This window comes from Asterias amurensis, chromosome 3, assembly GCF_032118995.1.
Source record: "Asterias amurensis chromosome 3, ASM3211899v1".
NCBI classification, from domain to species: Eukaryota; Metazoa; Echinodermata; class Asteroidea; order Forcipulatida; family Asteriidae; genus Asterias; species Asterias amurensis.
In genome coordinates, this window is record NC_092650.1 from 10,462,808 (window position 1) to 10,479,983 (window position 17,176).

Here is a 17,176-nt window from a genome sequence, read left to right on the forward strand (position 1 = left end):
CTACATGGTCATTGCTAAGGAAACAGCAAGCAACACAATTTTCTATCACACTTTGTGATGATCCTCAAGGGCCTTGAGGGCCTTGTCACATGGATCATGTCCTCATACACAGTATCACTCGGATCGCATGACAGTCAAGTGAGAGATTCCTACAAAACAGGACATGGAATACTGATTGACTAAAATTTAATGTGGCACTTGACCACATTGTCAAGCATCTGGACTTAGCAAAACAGCTGCATTTGGGCAGTACCCAGTTCCCACTACATTACATAGCTACAATGATTCAAGGGTATATAAAATCAGTTGGGTAAATTTGTCTTAGCTCTTACCCCAAATCAAAAACCCTGAACAATCCACGAAAATTTAGTTTCTTTGTCTATTTCAAAAAACCTCTGTTTCATTCATGTATCTCTAGCCTTTTATCTAAGGATATCTGTCTGTCCTAAGTAGCTTTCTCTATTGAACCACTAATTGTCCTAACTTGTATAGTTATCTTTGTTACCAATAGAAGCAACAACACTCTTAATTTCGTTCCTCTTTTCATGAAACTTCTGTTTCCTTCCTGTATCTAACACTCCACCCTACTCTCTGATGATATCTGTCTGTCCTCAGTGTAGCTTAAACCTCTGTTTCATTCCTGCATCCAATACTCTAGTATACTCCTTAATAATATCCTTCTAACAACACCCCTTTTTTGTTTCTTTGTAACTTTTCTTTGGCCTTTTTCTTTTGTCTAAAGTTGCATCTGGTTGAAACAAAAAGCTACATTTTTAGTTATTTGGCTTAGGTTTACTAAGTTTTTTTAAATTAAAAGCACTTGACACCTTTGGTCCTTGTCAAGGACCAGTATTCTTACTTGGTGTATCCTAAAACATGCATAATAAATCTGCGAACATTTGGACTTAATTGGTAATTGAACTTGCAAGGGAATAACAAAAGAAAAAACACCCTTTTTTGACGCATTTTTTATGCTTTTAGTTGTTAACAAAGGCTTCAGGCCTGAAGTCTTTTGTTACTGCAATGAACTATACTACTTAGCACTCTCCATGGTTTTTGACCAAGTAAGTTTCTTTGCTCACAATTTGTCTTAGTAATATCCAACACTGTCCAGTTTGTTTAAGTTAAGGCCCCACAAAAATTTGTTTTAAGGTAATAAGGTGACCATCCGTGTTTGTCTAAAGTTGTCTTATTCCTCCTTAAAGACAGTGGACACTATTGGTAATTGTCAAAGACTAAAATAACAAACATTTGAAAATTTGAGCTCAATCAGTCGTCGAAGTTGCGAGATAATAACGAAAAAAAAACACCCTTGTCACACGAAGTTGTGTGCTTTCTGATGCTTGATTTCGAGACCTCAAATTCTAAACTTGAGGTAATCAAATTTGTGGAAAATTACTTCTTTCTCAATAACTACGTCACTTCAGAGGGAGCTGTTTCTCACAATGTTTATACAATCAACCTCTCCCCATTACTCGTAATCAAGAAAGGTTTTATGATGATAATTATATTGAGTAATTAACAATAGTGTCCACTGCCTTTAAAACTTGTTTAGTTCAATATTTAAGTTGGCTTCCTGAATAAACTCCAGCAAAATGACACTGGACACTTTTTGTATTTGTTAAAGACCAGTCTTTTCACTTGGTGTATCTCAAAGTATGAACAAAATAACAAACCTGTGAAAATTTGAACTCAATTGGTCGTCAAAGTTGCGAAATATATGGAAGAAAAATCAACCTTGTCACACGAAATAGGGGCTTTTAGATGTCGTGACCTCCAAATCTAGTTTTGAGGTCTCAAAATAAAATTTGTGCAAAAATTACTTCTTTCTCAAAAATTAGGTTTCTTTAGATGGAGCCGTTTTTTCATACTGTGTTACTCCACTGCTAGTTACCAAGAAAGTTTTATTGCTTACAATTATTTTGAGTAATTACCAAGAGTGTCCACTGCCTTTAAGGGGAACTCTGTATAGTTCAAATTAAGTTATGAATTCCTAAAATTAAATAATTCTCATAACAAATTTGTTCAAGGTATCTACCAATTGCATCAATGCCATGTGGCTACTAGTGATTACCACGTTCACCATTTTGGGAGTAAAATTCCACTTGTGCTTTAAGAACTTTGGAGCGCTTTACCTGAAAACTCATTTATTTAACTCAAGCTTGTAACTTGTCTTAGATTATTCCTTGAATACTTTGTATACTTCATGTACTCCTTATTTTACTTATCAAGTAAGAAAACCACAAGGGAATCTGACTTCGATTCTAACTAGATTTTAAGTAGATTTTAAATAATTCAGATTTGACTGAACAAAGAAAAACTGACTAGACCAGGACTTGAATGTTGAATTTTCTTTGTTCAAACCCCATTACTTTGATTTTACACTCAGAAAAATATTTACACAAGTTGTGTAAAAAAAACCATGTTTTAGAGGCAGGGGGTGAACCTGCTAACAGTTAGGTAAACTTTTACCAGTTCGTTGCAGGGTAAAACTTACACAACAAATACTTACAAACTTACTTCGTTTAGGAGTAAACATATTTACCTAAATTTTAAGTAAACGCTAGATATGTAAAATATTACACATTGATTGTGTAAACCTTACACTTTTATGACATGTAAAACTATTCCGCGTTACCCTTTGTATGGGTTAAAACTTTAATTTACCTTATAGCTGTGTAATTATTATTTTTTTACTGTTTGTTTAGGTAAAATGTTTACTTGGATTGTGTGTAGTCGTACACAATTACATATTTTTACCGTTGTACCCTTTTCCCGTCTGAACGTTTGAGTAAGGCCTTACTGCCTGTTCGTGCTCGTCGAGCAAAAGTTACAAGCATGGGGATTTTGCTCCTTGATGGACGTAATGAAAGGTGAGTTTCTCAAAGACAATTGCGATCTGCAGTCATATACACAGACTGATGTGTGTCGTATTATTATTTGTTAGTTTTTACAACCATTTCGGCCTACATTTTTGTCATAAACGTGAAGATGTCTGCAGCGCTATAAAGTGGGCATGTGTTGTAACGTGTTGCAATATGTTGTTTTGTTATAGCAGCACTATAGCGCTGTATACATCTTCAAGTTCATGGCAAACATGTAGGTCAGAATGGTTGTAAAAACTAACAAATAATAATACGACACACATCAGTAGATATGACTGTAGATCGTAACAACTTTTGAGAAACTCACCTTTTAATACGTCCACCTAGGAGCAAAAATCTCCATTCTTGTTACTTTTGCTCGACGAGCACGAACGACATGACTGCATGGACTGAGACGTTAGCAACTTGTCACGCAGACGCGCGTGCGCACACGAGGGGAAAAACAAAAAACATAACTTGCATGTAAACACCGGATTCTTTTCACAGTTCCTAGTAAGACCTACCAATGCCATGTAAAGTTTCTCTTTACTTCGGTAAATCTTACATAACTTTTGTTAACTGCAATACTTACTCTCAAAACATGTATAGATTTTTTTACACTACAAATCAGTACATATTTTTGGCCGTGTTTTACTTAATTTAGGTAGTTTTTTACACAACTTTTTTTACATAACATCTTTTTACCATTTGTTTTCTGAGTGTACTTGCAGGTAATTGTTAAACAAACTTGCTGAAAACTTATTTATTTAGCTCCAGCTTATAACATGTTTTAGATTATTAATATATACTTGTCCATGTATTCTATATTTCTCTCTGTTACTTTGTTATTTGTGTGTGCTGCGCCTTGGAATAGACATTTTACACTAGATAGATAGCATTATAAATGCATTATTATTATTGTTGTTTTTATAATGACTAACGCCACAAATGGCAATACTTAAAGGCACTGGACACCTTCGTTAATTGTTCAAGACCAGTCTTCTCACTTGGTGTATCTCAACGTATTATGCATATATAATAAAAAAAACTTTGCAACTGTGAACTAAATCGGTCGTAGAATAATGGAAGAAAAAAAAGACACCCTGGCGCACAAATTTTGTGCGTTCAGATGCTTGAGTTTGAGACCTCAGATTAGGTCTCAAGTTCAATTCAAATATTTTCGTGAGAAATTACTTCTTCCTCAAAAGCAACATACTTAATGGTGAGCTGTTTCTCACAATGTTTTATACTATCAACAGCTCTCCATTGCTTATCACCAAGTAAGTTTATGCTTAAAATTATTTAGAGTAACTACCATTAGTGTCCTGTGCCTTTAGTATAAAACAGTGTTAGAAACAGCTCCCTCTGATGAGACATAGTTTTCGAAAAAAGAAGTTATTTTCCCATGTTTGATATTTAGACCTAAAATTAAGAACTTGAGGTCTCAAAATCAAGCATCTGAAAGCACACAGCTTCGTGCACACTTGTTTTGTTTTGTTTTTTTAATATCTCGCAACTTCAACAACCCATTGAGATTGAGATCAAATTTTCACAGGTTTGATATTTTAAGCACATGTTGAGATACACCAACTGTGAAGGCTAGTTTTTGACAATTACCATTAGTGTCACAGTGTCTTTAAACATTAACTCTAAAGGGAACAGACTGGGCCTTTTTTTCTTTGCTCAATTCCCAATGTTTTATTTTACTTGTAGGAATTGTTGAGACTACACGTATGACAGTCTAAGATGTACGGGAAGATTTGCCGGTAGATGTGCATGGAGGCAGCCCAGCAGTAGGGCCTCTTGCAAGAGACCCGTGCCCATAAAGTACGATTGAAACTTTACTGTAGTGAAATCTTTGCCATTGTCCTAGAACATACGAGGTCAGTTGCAGTAAAATTGTTGTTTTTTATCGATAAATAAATAAGCTAAACTCCAGTACTGCTGACAAATATGTTTTACTGAACTCCTGTGTTTAAGCTTTGCGTCCAGAATTAAAACATATCAATAGAAACCACAAGGGAAAACCCAAAAATCAGAATTATGTTGTCACCAAAACGAGCCCCTTGATGTGTGATTTTGAAATATCCTATATTGCATATCTAAATTAATCCTGTGAGTGACCCATTCTATGTTGAAGACTATGCAGAGCGCACTGCAAAACGATGCATCAAGATAGAGCTACTGGTTCCCTCTCAATGTTTTTGAAGCTTGCAGTATGCTAATTGCTTCCAGTTTGGGATCATTATAAAAAAACAAACTGAGCTATCAAGTCATATTTTAGCGGTTACCCTTTTGTTTGGCCGGGGGGTGTCAGTCACAGCCATACAGCTGCTGTGTAGCCAAGTTGTGATCTTTTGCTACACCGCTGTTAATGGTTGTATGGCTTCTGACTTTCACCCAAAACAAAAATATTTTGTAAAAAGGGACACTGCCAACATAGGGCTAGATGACACAGTTGGTAGAGCTCCAGCTCGTTGATCTGGAGATCTTTGGTTTGAGTCCCACTCTTTGTCACTTTTGTTTTTCAACCCCAAATCATTTTCTTCACAGGTCTGTAAGAGGCATATGACCAGACAAGCAAGCACAAAAGAAAATAAGATCCGCATGAAAAACCTCTTCAGTTGTTCATATTCTGCTAAGATGTTACCTAACAACAAGGGACGCTCAGGTAATACTGCTAAGAATTATCATGACAACAAATCATTGTGTGAAAGATACATGTAAAACCAACATTGAAAGGGAGAGCAGTGTAGACAGACTCATGAGCAGGCCTAGAATTTCATGTTTGAACATGTTGAAAGGACAAAGAAAAGAGCACTTCCATTTGAAAATCTTAAAGTCAAAGGGAGTCTTTTGAAGGGCACAAAAGCCAAGACATGGAGCAACAGAGGCCATAGTCTTTGTAACCAGCATGTTTCTCCAGACCTACATGAGTGCAGATAAAACGGGACTTGTGTAAGCTATATTATGTAACACCACATCAGTACAACAATGTCAAATCTGCATGTAGATCTTACATGTCCCTTTAACTTTTGGAGGAAGGGGGACACAATATCAATGACCCCCCCCCCCCCCCCCGAAATGTTTTCGACCAGTGCTCAACTAGATGAACACTGTGTCCCGCTGCCGGCATCAATCCTTGGTGAAACGGATGACACCACCTTTCTGAAGGGTGGGGACAAATTATCAAATGCTTACTCATGATCATTGGCCTCGTTAAACTTCATGTACATCCATTACTGTGGTTGATATATGACCTGCTGCCTCCCATGTTCTTTACAGAAAAAGATACATTTCACATGTAGCCCTTTTAAAGGAACTTTACGTTATTTGCAGATGCTCAAAATCATCTTCTTGCAAATCATGGGTTATTTGATGAGAAATCAAGCAGTACTTTAGTTGTGTCTAAACGCAAAGTTGGATCTGCACTCAAGCTTGCAAGAAGAAGAATGGAATCAGGTCAGTGTAGAATGCATCCAGAAATGGATCCCATTGTATCAATAAATATTAATTCTGTTATTCTACGCAAAGGTACTCTTTAGTTAACAATCACAGTGCCGACTATTGCTTAGGTAAAAATCAGTAATGATTGTTGTAAAACTACCACTCCTTTGTTATTACAATAAGGGTTAAAATTTGGAAGTGGTTCTGAAGAACTCAAGCAGCATCCACTTTTAAGGCAATTTAGTATGAACTGCCTTGTGTAATTGTTCACATATAATCCACATGATGTTTTTTCGAGGACCATGCAATACTACATATAAAAATGTAACCAAAATCAGGAATCCACACTTTTTTGATGTATCTTTTTTACTACTATTATTTAATATACAATGGCTTTTGTGGAAATAGTTTAGGTCAGAGAAAAGACTCTGAATTATAGATGCATTTTAAACTACAGATGTACTTGCCTTCAGCTGGTACATTCTATCAACAATTAGTAATTTATACACATTCTCATCCATTTTCCTTACAGTAGTTGCAAAATGTTATGCTGCTCGGAACTATAAGGTCATTAATGGCTTTCGTTTTTCTAATAGTCAAAAGATCATTCTTTGAAAAAATGCATACAAAATTTGAAAACGTAAATACAAATCAACAAATGAATATTTTACTTTGAATAGAAAGGTTTTTTTTGCCTAACAATTTTGAAGAACACTCTTGATCAACAAACACATTTACTAGGATTCAAACGTACTGGCTGAAATTGGTGATGCGATGCTGTTTGAGACAGTACGTGGGTGTGCTGATAGCTTGAGACTGAAGTAGACACTGTAGCTTGTTGTTGATCTTGCATTCATTGGCCAGGATAGGGTTCCTTGGTAGGCGTTTGTAGGTGTCAGTTGACAGCATTTTAGTCACCTTGTGGTCATACTTGTGGTAGCTATGACCACAGTGGTGTTACTTTTTTCGACTGGCATGAAGTGGATTGATTGGTCTTGAGGTAGGGCTTAGATGGCAGCATTCTACTGCTGGCTTTGGTTGGTCTTGGTAGACGGCATTCTTGAGGACAGAACTTAAGCCACTTGGTGGTCATACTTTGTGGTACATATGGCAACATAGGTGTAACCCTTTTCGGCTGGCATTAAGTGGATGAATTGGTCTTGAGGTAGGGCTTAGCTAGACATTCCTTAGCTTACTTTAGTTGGTTCCTGGTAGTTTTTGAGGGTTCTTGAAGGTGAGCAGGGTCTGGATACGGACTTAGGGTTTAGGGTTAGGGTTGAGTTAGGATTAGGGTCTGTGGTTTAGGTCGAATGTGGTCAACACAACTGACTTGACCAAGGAAACTGAAATTCTGTCGGCCAACACTTAACATACTTACCAAGAAACTCCATCCTGGCCACCGAACAAGAAATCAGCAACAAGCTTTCAACAAGACATCGCTCTTCTCATTTCTTGCTTATCTTTATCAATTTTCTGATTGAGGGACTAGTTCTATGATATACAAATTTCTAGTAGGTTTCATTATATAGTCTTCATTGCACCCACTTAAATAAAATACCTCAATAATTTTTGTTACATTTTATTGGTAGTAATTGCATTGTCCATTCTTAAAACATGACATGAATTAACTGTAACTGAAAAAATTAGGGCATTCATCTTGAGTGGTCTTTTCACAGGACATGGGAAAATACACAGGAGAGTATAGAGTATTAACACACATCGATGTCAGGGTGAAACCAAAACTATCATTCTTTATCCTGAATGAAAGTTTAACATCTTTTAAAATAGGAATGGTAGTTTGACAGCATTCCTTATTGAATTTTACCAAAGCAACAGTTGTCAATACAGTGTTCAGAACTATATGCAGTCTTCATTGCAAGTTGTATGGGTCTCATAAAAATGCTTGCATATTTTTGAGCTCCTGGTAAATGAGGTTTATTGGGATTTGAATTTGGCAAAGAGAAAACTTTGTTTCAAAGTAAAACAATACTTTGTTGATTTTCATCAATTTACTTTTTCAAATTTGTTTGCTTTTTTCACTTTTTGATTCTTTGATTACTAGAAATATGAAATTTCCATTAATGACCTTATAGTTCTGAGCAGAAGATACTTCAGAGCACTCTCTGACCTAAACTATTTCCACAAAAAGCCAAAGGATATGAAACAAATTAGTTGATTTTGATTTCCCAATAATGAGTGTAGACTCCTGAGATTACCCATGCATGCATATTTTCAGTAATTTTACGAAGGGCTGAAAAATCCTGGCAGCCAAATATTTATGTTTGGAGAAAACCGTGCATAAAGTTAACTTATTTTTTAAATAATTAGCTGGTAGACTATTGGTGGTTTAATTTTACACTGACAGCTAATAGAACAACTAACTCGTGCTATGGTGAACTGTTGATAGTGAAACAATTTGCAAGACACATATTTCTTTTTAGAAAGAGGTAATTTCTCATTCAGATAGTCAAATACTTCAGCTGAGAAGCCTTTGTTATGCATCTGCAGCTGGAGAGCGTTTGATGGTGGAAAACATTTGGAGAAACTGCTCCACTACTCTCTTGCAATTGAAATGACCAAAATTGAGTCCAAATTTTCCCAGGTTTGTTATTTGATGCATGCAAGTGAGAATACTGGTCTTTGGCCGTTACCATTTATGTCCAGTGCCTTTAACCATACAGTGTGAATGATTCTTTAAGTTTATTTTATAACTTTGAGTTTTTTATGACACAATATTTATAAGCATGGGTGACTATTGCGACTAGTGTCGAAGATGTCCCGACTATTGATTGCTTTACAGTTGTGTCGCTAAATTTGTTTGTCAGTGGCATTTTAGTCATCACTCACAAAAAAAGGAATTTATTTTGGTGTGATGATTTATAAAGTAAGTATTATGTCTGATTCTTATAAATCACATCAATAATCAGTTTTCAAACAAAAATAAATAAAGTAAACACTTTTCCCCTTTTTGCTAGTGATGTTTATACCTATGATGACAATTGTGAACAAAACTTTATCTGTCTATCTATCTATCTATCTATCTATCTATCTATCTATCTATCTATCTATCTATCTATCTAGTAACTATCTATCTATCTATCTATCTAGTATCTATCTATCTATCTATCTATCTATCTATCTATCTATCTATCTATCTATCTATCTATCTATCTATCTATCTATCTAGTATCTATCTATCTATCTATCTATCTATCTATCTATCTATCTATCTATCTATCTATCTATCTATCTATCTATCTATCTATCTATCTATCTATCTTTCTATCTATCTTTGAACCTGTTGATCAGTGGAACGGAACAGCAAGCTGCAGCGCTTTTTCTCTATAGGTTACAAATACATGTAGTTTAAAACTGACGTTGGCTTTAACTTCCGTGTTTATACTAGAAGTAAAGGTCAAATAGGGTCACACTCTGTGTTCCTTTTGCTATCCGCTTTTTTGGTGACTTAATCATCATGGAAGGGGGATGGTATCAGTCTCCTTTAGTTCAATGGTCAATGTCATCTGTGGATCCTAATTGCTAAAGTGATTGAGGAACTGATGATCAAGTGTTGTCTGACAAAACTGACATTAATGTCAAACTTTAGTTGCTGATGTGAGGCCAGACTAATGTATGGAGGATCTTGGTTAGATGTCTGGCCGTGTGGTAGGTTGTTGAACCCCTGTGTACCACTATGTCTTGGAGGGGAACATCAGAATTGTGTGTCTTGAACTAACTGAGGAAACGAGGGCAGGGGACTCAGAGAAATGCAAAGGTCTTAAAATTACGCTTAGTTGGCGTGCGAAATGGTTTGAAACAAACAGAGAGACCAGAGCTGCTATGTGATCTTGCATTCAATATCAGGGATGGGGTTTCTTGTAGGTGTCTGTCCATGACACAAATCTAACCCAGTCATCCTAAACCCTCATCCTAACCCTAATCCTATATAGTTCTACCTGGGATTTCTATAACACTAATCCTATAACCCTAACCACTCACTCATAACCACACTTACAGACACCCACAACTAGGCCTACGACCAACCCTTATAGACACTAACCTCCACCTAGACACTAACTGATAATTACAGATACCTACCAGGAAACCCCATTCCAGATGTTGAAAGCAAGATCAGATACCAGTTTGGGTCTCAGCCTATAGTGTTCCATGCAGCGCAATGTGGCAGCTTTCGCTAATGCTCTCCTTCAAATATCTTTGTTTTCTCTGTTTTCCTACTTAATTGGTTGCCTGCATGTTAACTTCAAGGTATTTGAATCTGGATTCAAACTGGAGAGTTGTGCCATCCCTTGTGTGGACAGGCGGGTCAAATCCTGACAAATTGTCCAGTGCCAATCCCAAGGACATTGTGCATACTGCTCTGGCAAATTCTGCAGTGCCAATCCCAAGGACATTGTGCATACTACTCTTGTCAAAAAACTAGGTGAACATTTTCTACTTTGAAAACTCATCCATGGCAGACAAAGGTGCCTAAAGAAACATGTCAAGGAAGGCAAAAAATGCTTGACCTGACGACGATGATGAATAACTGTGCCAAGAAACTGCCTGCATGTCGCTCTGATATCGATATTGCTCATTTTGTATTGTCTTCATTTATCTGTGAATTGGAGCAAATTAGTCTCTAAAACACTGTGTCCTGGATATTACTCTTGATACTTACATAAATATTATGCACAATTTCAATCCGCTCATGGACGTCAACAAACTTATAAGGGACTTTTTTAATAAGTCCTGTTGCTAAGACACGCAACCGAGTCTGATTATATATCATGTTAAAACTAAGGTCATGAAATGATAAGTGTAAAAATTAGCTTAAACTAGTTAATTAACTTTCTTATTTATTTTGACGTGAGAACCTTAATTACCAATAGTTAGCTTACAAGGTAGTTGCATGTCAAAGCACTTTTGCAAATAAATAACTATGTTATAAATCTTGCTTTAAGTATGATCCCATAAGACCTTTACTTCCAGCCCAAACCGGAATTGCAAGTTTCGTAATTCAAAAGTTCATTACTCATGAACCAAGCAAAATTCATCTTGAAGTGTGTAGGACCCAGTATTTTGGTGGGTTGTGAAATCAATGCAAGCTCATTCAGATTGTAGTTGTTAAATGCGCGCTAAAAGAAATTTTGTTAATAATTTTATTTATTTAATACTACAAAATCTGCAGATATGTGAGGCCCAAATGGAAGCACAACAATGTTTTGAATAGGTTCACTGCTCTCCTTTTCCAACGACTTCTACTTCCCCTTCTCAATCTTTTTTTTTTACTGGTTTCCATAAATGTTCAAAGAGAACAGCGTGCCGACCAAGAGAGGCCATCAGCAAATCTCGACACTGCAGAGTCTGTCGCACATTCAACTACCATCCCTATCAACTCTGGAGAACTTGCAACTTCATAAAATAGTGTCCAGTGCCTTTAACGTTTTTGTTTGTGGTTTTGTTTAAGATTACAGGTTACTATACCTCATCATATTCATGATTGAGAGTCAGGTTCTTACAGCTAAATTCATCATCACGTGCCAGGTGTTATTTTTGCTATTAGCTGAGAAAGGTTAATGAATGTTTATTTGCCAAGGGCACTAAAACGCATTGAGAAGGTTACTGTAAAATGTGCTAAATACGCGTAAAGACATCAGGTGATTTGGGTTAATAACTGGTAATATTTGGGTTATTACTCAAAATAATTAATTATTATTAAAAAAACTTTCTTGGTTAAGAGTAATGAGGAGAGGTTAATAGTATAAAACATTGTTAGAAACAGCTCCATCTGAAGAGACGTAGTTTTCGGAAAAAAAGTAATTTTCCCGTCATGTGATTTCAAGACCTCAGATTTAGAACTTGAGGTCTCGAAATCAAGCATCTGAAAGCACACAGCTTCGTGTGACAACTTGGTGTTTTTTCTTTTATTAATATCTCGCAACTTCGATGACCAATTGAGTTCAAATTTTCACAGGTTTGTTATTTTAAGCACAGGTTGAGATACACCAGTTGTGAAGGCTAGTTTTTGACAAGTACCAAAAGTGTCACACTGTCTTTAAACAATAAACCTAAAGGAAACAGACTGGGCAAATTTTCCTTTGCTCAATTCCCAATTCTTTATTTTACTTGTAGGAGTTGTTGAGACTATGACACTCTGAGATGTACGAGAAGATTTGCGGACAGGCACCCCAGCAGTAAGGCCTCTTGTAAGAGACCCGAGCCCATAAAGTACGATTGAAACTTTACTGCAGTGAAATCTTTGTCATCGTCCTGCAACATACCAGGTCAGTTGTTGTCAATCTTTTGTTATTTTGTCTATAAATAAATTTGCTAAACTCCAGTACTGCTAACAAAATAATAGGTTTTACAGTTACTGAACTCCTGTGTTGAAGCTTTGCGTCCAGAATTCAAACAGTTTCAATTTAATTATTTAGTCGCCAAAACAAACCCTTTGAGGTGTGATTTTGAATGATCGTATTTGGATATCTAAATTAATCCTGTGAGTGACACATTCTATGTTAAAGACTATGCAGAGCGCCCTTTATAACGATGCATCAAGATAGAGCTACTGGTTCCCTCTCAATGTTTTTGAAGCTTGCGGTATGCTAATTGCTTGCAGTTTGGGGTCATTATAAAAAACAACTCAGCTATCAAGCCCTATGTTAGCGGTCACCCTTTTTTGTCAACCTCTTTGTTCGGCCGGGGAGTGTCAGTCACAGCCATACAGCTGCAGTGTAGCCAGGCATCACACACTGGGTGAGATATCTTGCTACATGACAGTTATTGGTTGTGTGGCTTCTGACTTTCACCCCAAACAAAAATATTTTTAAAAAGAGGAGACTGTCAACATAGGGCTAGATGACACAGTTGGTAGAGCGCCAGCTCGTTGATCTGGAGGTCTTTGGTTCGAGTCCCAATTTATTCACTTTTGTTTTTCAACACCAAATCATTTTCTTCACAGGTCTGTAAGAGGCATATGACCAGACAAGCAAGCACAAAAGAAAATAAGATCCGCATGAAAAACCTCTTCAGTTGTTCATATTCTGCTAAGATGTTGCCTAGGAACAAGGGACGCTAAGGTAATACTGCTAAGAATTATCATGACAACAAATCATTTTGTGAAAGATACATGTAAAACCAACATTGAAAGGGAGAGCAGTGTAGACAGACTCATGAGCAGGCCTAGAATTTCATGTTTGAACATGTTGAAAGGACAAAGAAAAGAGCACTTCCATTTGATACTTGCATAAATATTATGCACAATTTCAATCCTCTCATGGATGTCAACAAACTTATGAGGGACTTTTTTAATAAGTCCTGTTGCTAAGACACAACTGAGTCTGATTCTTTATCATGTTAAAACTAAGGTCATGAAATATTAAGTGTAATAATTAGCTTAAACTAATTAATTAACTTTCTTATTTATTTTAAAATGAGAACATTAATTACTAATAGTTAGCTTACAAGGTAGTTGCATATCAAAGCACTTTTGCAAATAAATAATTATGTTATAAGTCTTGCTTGATGTATGATCCCATGTGACCTTTACTTCAAATTTCGTAATTCAAAAGTTCATTACTCATGAACCAAGCAAAATTCATCTTGAAGTGTGTAGGACCCAGTTTTTTAGTGGGACGTTAAATCAATGCAAGCTCATTCAGATGGTAATTGTTAAATGCGCGCTAAAAGAAATTATTTTTTAATTTTATTTATTTAATACTACAAAATCTGCAGATATGTGAGGCCCAAATGGAAGCACAACAATGTTTTTGAATAGGTTCACTGCACTCCTTTTCCATCATCTTCTACTTCCCCTTTCCCCTTTTTTTTACTGGTATCCATAAATGTTTATAGTCAAATGCCTTACTACTGGTCTTCACTCAATTCGTGTACAAACTTCTAAGAGAACAGACCAAGAGAGGCCATCAGCAAATCTCTGTCGCAGAGTCTGTCGCACATTCAACTACCATCCCTATCAACTCCGGAGAACTTGCAACTTCATAAAATAGTGTCCAGTGCCTTTAAAGTTTTTGTGTGTGGTTTTGTTTAAGATTACAGGTTACTATACCTCATACATATTCATGATCGAGAGTCAAGTTCTTACAGCTCAATTCATCATCACGTGCCAGGTGTTATTTTTGCTATTAGATTAGAAAGATTAAAGAATATTATTTGCCAAGGGCACTAAAACGCATTGAGATGGTTGCTGTGAAATGGGCTATATACATTTAAAGACGTCAGGTGATTTGGGTTAATAGGTTGTGTTATCATGTGTTATACTCTTTCTTTGTTTCACTTATTATAGGCAGTGGACAATATTGGTAATTACTCAAAATAATTAATTATTATCAAAAACAGAGGCTTTAAAGGTCCTTCAAGCCTCTATTATGCATTTGCACCCCATTCGCATAGTGCAACATTACTGCGAATGTTGTATTGTGCCGGCGCAGCGGTGTATACTGTATGTGTGTTTGAGGGTAGGTGTAGTGACCCAAACGAGTGTCTAAAAAGCTTCACAAATGATCGTACAATGTATTATCTTCTTGTTTTCTTTCAAGTTAGTGTGTAAACCTTTCGAGGGGCACTTTTAACCATTAAACAATAATACATATCAGACCACAGAAGGTGATGACTTTTTTTCTTGCCACTCCGCAGTTATTTTGCACGCCAATTTGTCATCACCTTGCTTTTTGCTAAAGCAAACATCTAAAATGTTACGTGCCTAAGCTAGCATTCGCTCGTGAAATAGGTTTACGCTTAAGCAATTTTTGTTGCTATGTTAAGCAAACAAATTTTCTTACTGTTAAACAGCCCTATGCCATTGGGCCCTTCACACACACACAGTGCAACATAATTGCAATATGTTATTGGTGTGGCGTGCAGCAGTGCATTTGGGTGTGTATTTGACGTGTGTTTGTATGGTAGGTGTAGCGAAGTAAACGCGTCTGAAATGTTTAAGGAATGATGTACAAAGTATTATCTTCTTATTTTCTCTCAGGTTGTGTAAACCTTTCAAGTGGCGCTTTGAATCATTACAAATAGTACATGGAAAACAGAGAAGGCGTTAATTTTTGTTTTATCGCCACTCTGCATTTATATTGCCCGCCATTTTGTCAGTAGGGGGCCTACCTTCTTCTATTTTGCTGCAGCAAATGATTTACAATCTTGTGCGTGCCGTTTGTTTACGTGCTTAACCTCGTGAAATATGTGTACATCCTCCATGGTTTAAGCGATTATTTTTGCTACGTTAAGCAAAAAAAATTGCTAACCATTAAGCAGCTCTTTGAAATTTTGCCCTGTTCTGTTCAACAGTTGAACAGTCTGTTTTATCAGTTGTTTATTGAAAGTGTGTTATGTTTTTCATTTATTTCCTTGTATTTTGTAACTTAAGTGTCAAGAACAAAAACAGTTTGAAAAGGATTGTTAGACTTGGGTCTCAAAATTATCAGAGAGCCACAGAGAGACTTAACCAAGGTCAGTGAGCGACAGATACTTAAGAGATAATCATGTACTTAGGCAATTGTTTAACAATGATCTAGAACACCCCCCTCCCCCAAATAGATGGACATTTCTGTTTTGTTCCATTCAGACCTGTTCTGAGTGGTTTTTGTTTTGCACTTGTTTTCAACTGTTTTTGTATGCTGGGTGTCAGCTATTTGGAGGTCTGGTTCACCACCGTTTATCTGTTTACACTGTATTTATAAATTGTTTTGTGGTTCTTATTAATGTATATTCAACTAATGTGTTTTATATTTATTCAGTTGTCTGTAATTGCTGTGGTTTCACACCACTCTTACTTACCTGCTTCTTGTCATTGTGTCAAGTAATCTATATATTTTTAACTAATTGTATTTTGTTTACTTCCAGCCGTAACTGTAAATGTTTTATATGAAGCACGCCAACAGAATTAATTGACTATTGAAGATTATTAAAGTTTTTTTAATTGAATTGAATAGCCTCTGTGCCTTTTATCAACTTCTTCCTTCAAGAAACAACCTGAGGTTTGACACGCTCATTTTTCGACTGTCATCAAATCTACCACTGTTTTGGACTGTAAAACCGCTCTGGTCGGAGAGTTCAACATTCATGTTTTTGATCCCAACAACAAAGAATCCAAGGTTTTTCTGAACATGCTTGAGGCTGCTGGTTTAAACCAACTTGTGTTTTCATCTGCTCTACCCAAGCTACTCTATACAAGTACTTGAACACGATAGCCTTGTACACCATTTTAGATTGCAGGTAAAATTTGATAAGTAGGCAAGGCTATTGTACGCAATAGCTGCGTACACAATTTAAGGAGAAATTTCACAAGTACACAATGCTATCGCTTGTACACAATAGCCTTGTTCACATTTTCATGCAAATCTTGCTAATTGCCAGACAGAATTTGCTAATTTTCTGACAAAATTTGATAAGAACACAAGACTTTTACCTTGTACATATGTTTAGGCATAAGTACGCAAGGCTATATTGTACACAATAGCTGCGTACACAATTTCAGGCAAAATTTAATCAGTACACAAGGCTATTTATAGTCTTGCAATTTGATAAAGTACACAACTCCTGGCAAAGTTTGATAATTTCAGGCACACAAGGCCTTATACACAATTTAGGCAGAATTTCGGGAGTGAACAAATACAATTTCAGGAAAATTGTTGATATATTCAGGCAAAATTTGATGATTACACAAGGCTTGTACACTATTTTAAGGCAAAATGTGATAAGTACACAAGGGTATTACACCGTTGTACTTGTTTTAGGCAGAATTTAGGGATGTTTCAGACAATTTTGACATGTTCAGGCGAAATTTGATAAGTACACAAGTTACTTGTTTTTAGGCAGAATTTTGAGAGTACACAAGGCTA

The 17,176-nt window shown here is 36.3% G+C and overlaps 1 long non-coding RNA gene across 1 annotated transcript; it reads left to right on the forward strand.

The window, feature by feature from the left end:
- The first annotated feature begins 12,447 nt into the window (after positions 1-12,447).
- Positions 12,448-15,837, forward strand: LOC139935105 (uncharacterized). The gene is made up of 2 exons (XR_011785756.1): positions 12,448-12,595; positions 13,273-15,837. It is a non-coding gene; the product is annotated as an uncharacterized lncRNA (long non-coding RNA).
- The last annotated feature ends 1,339 nt before the right edge of the window (positions 15,838-17,176 follow it).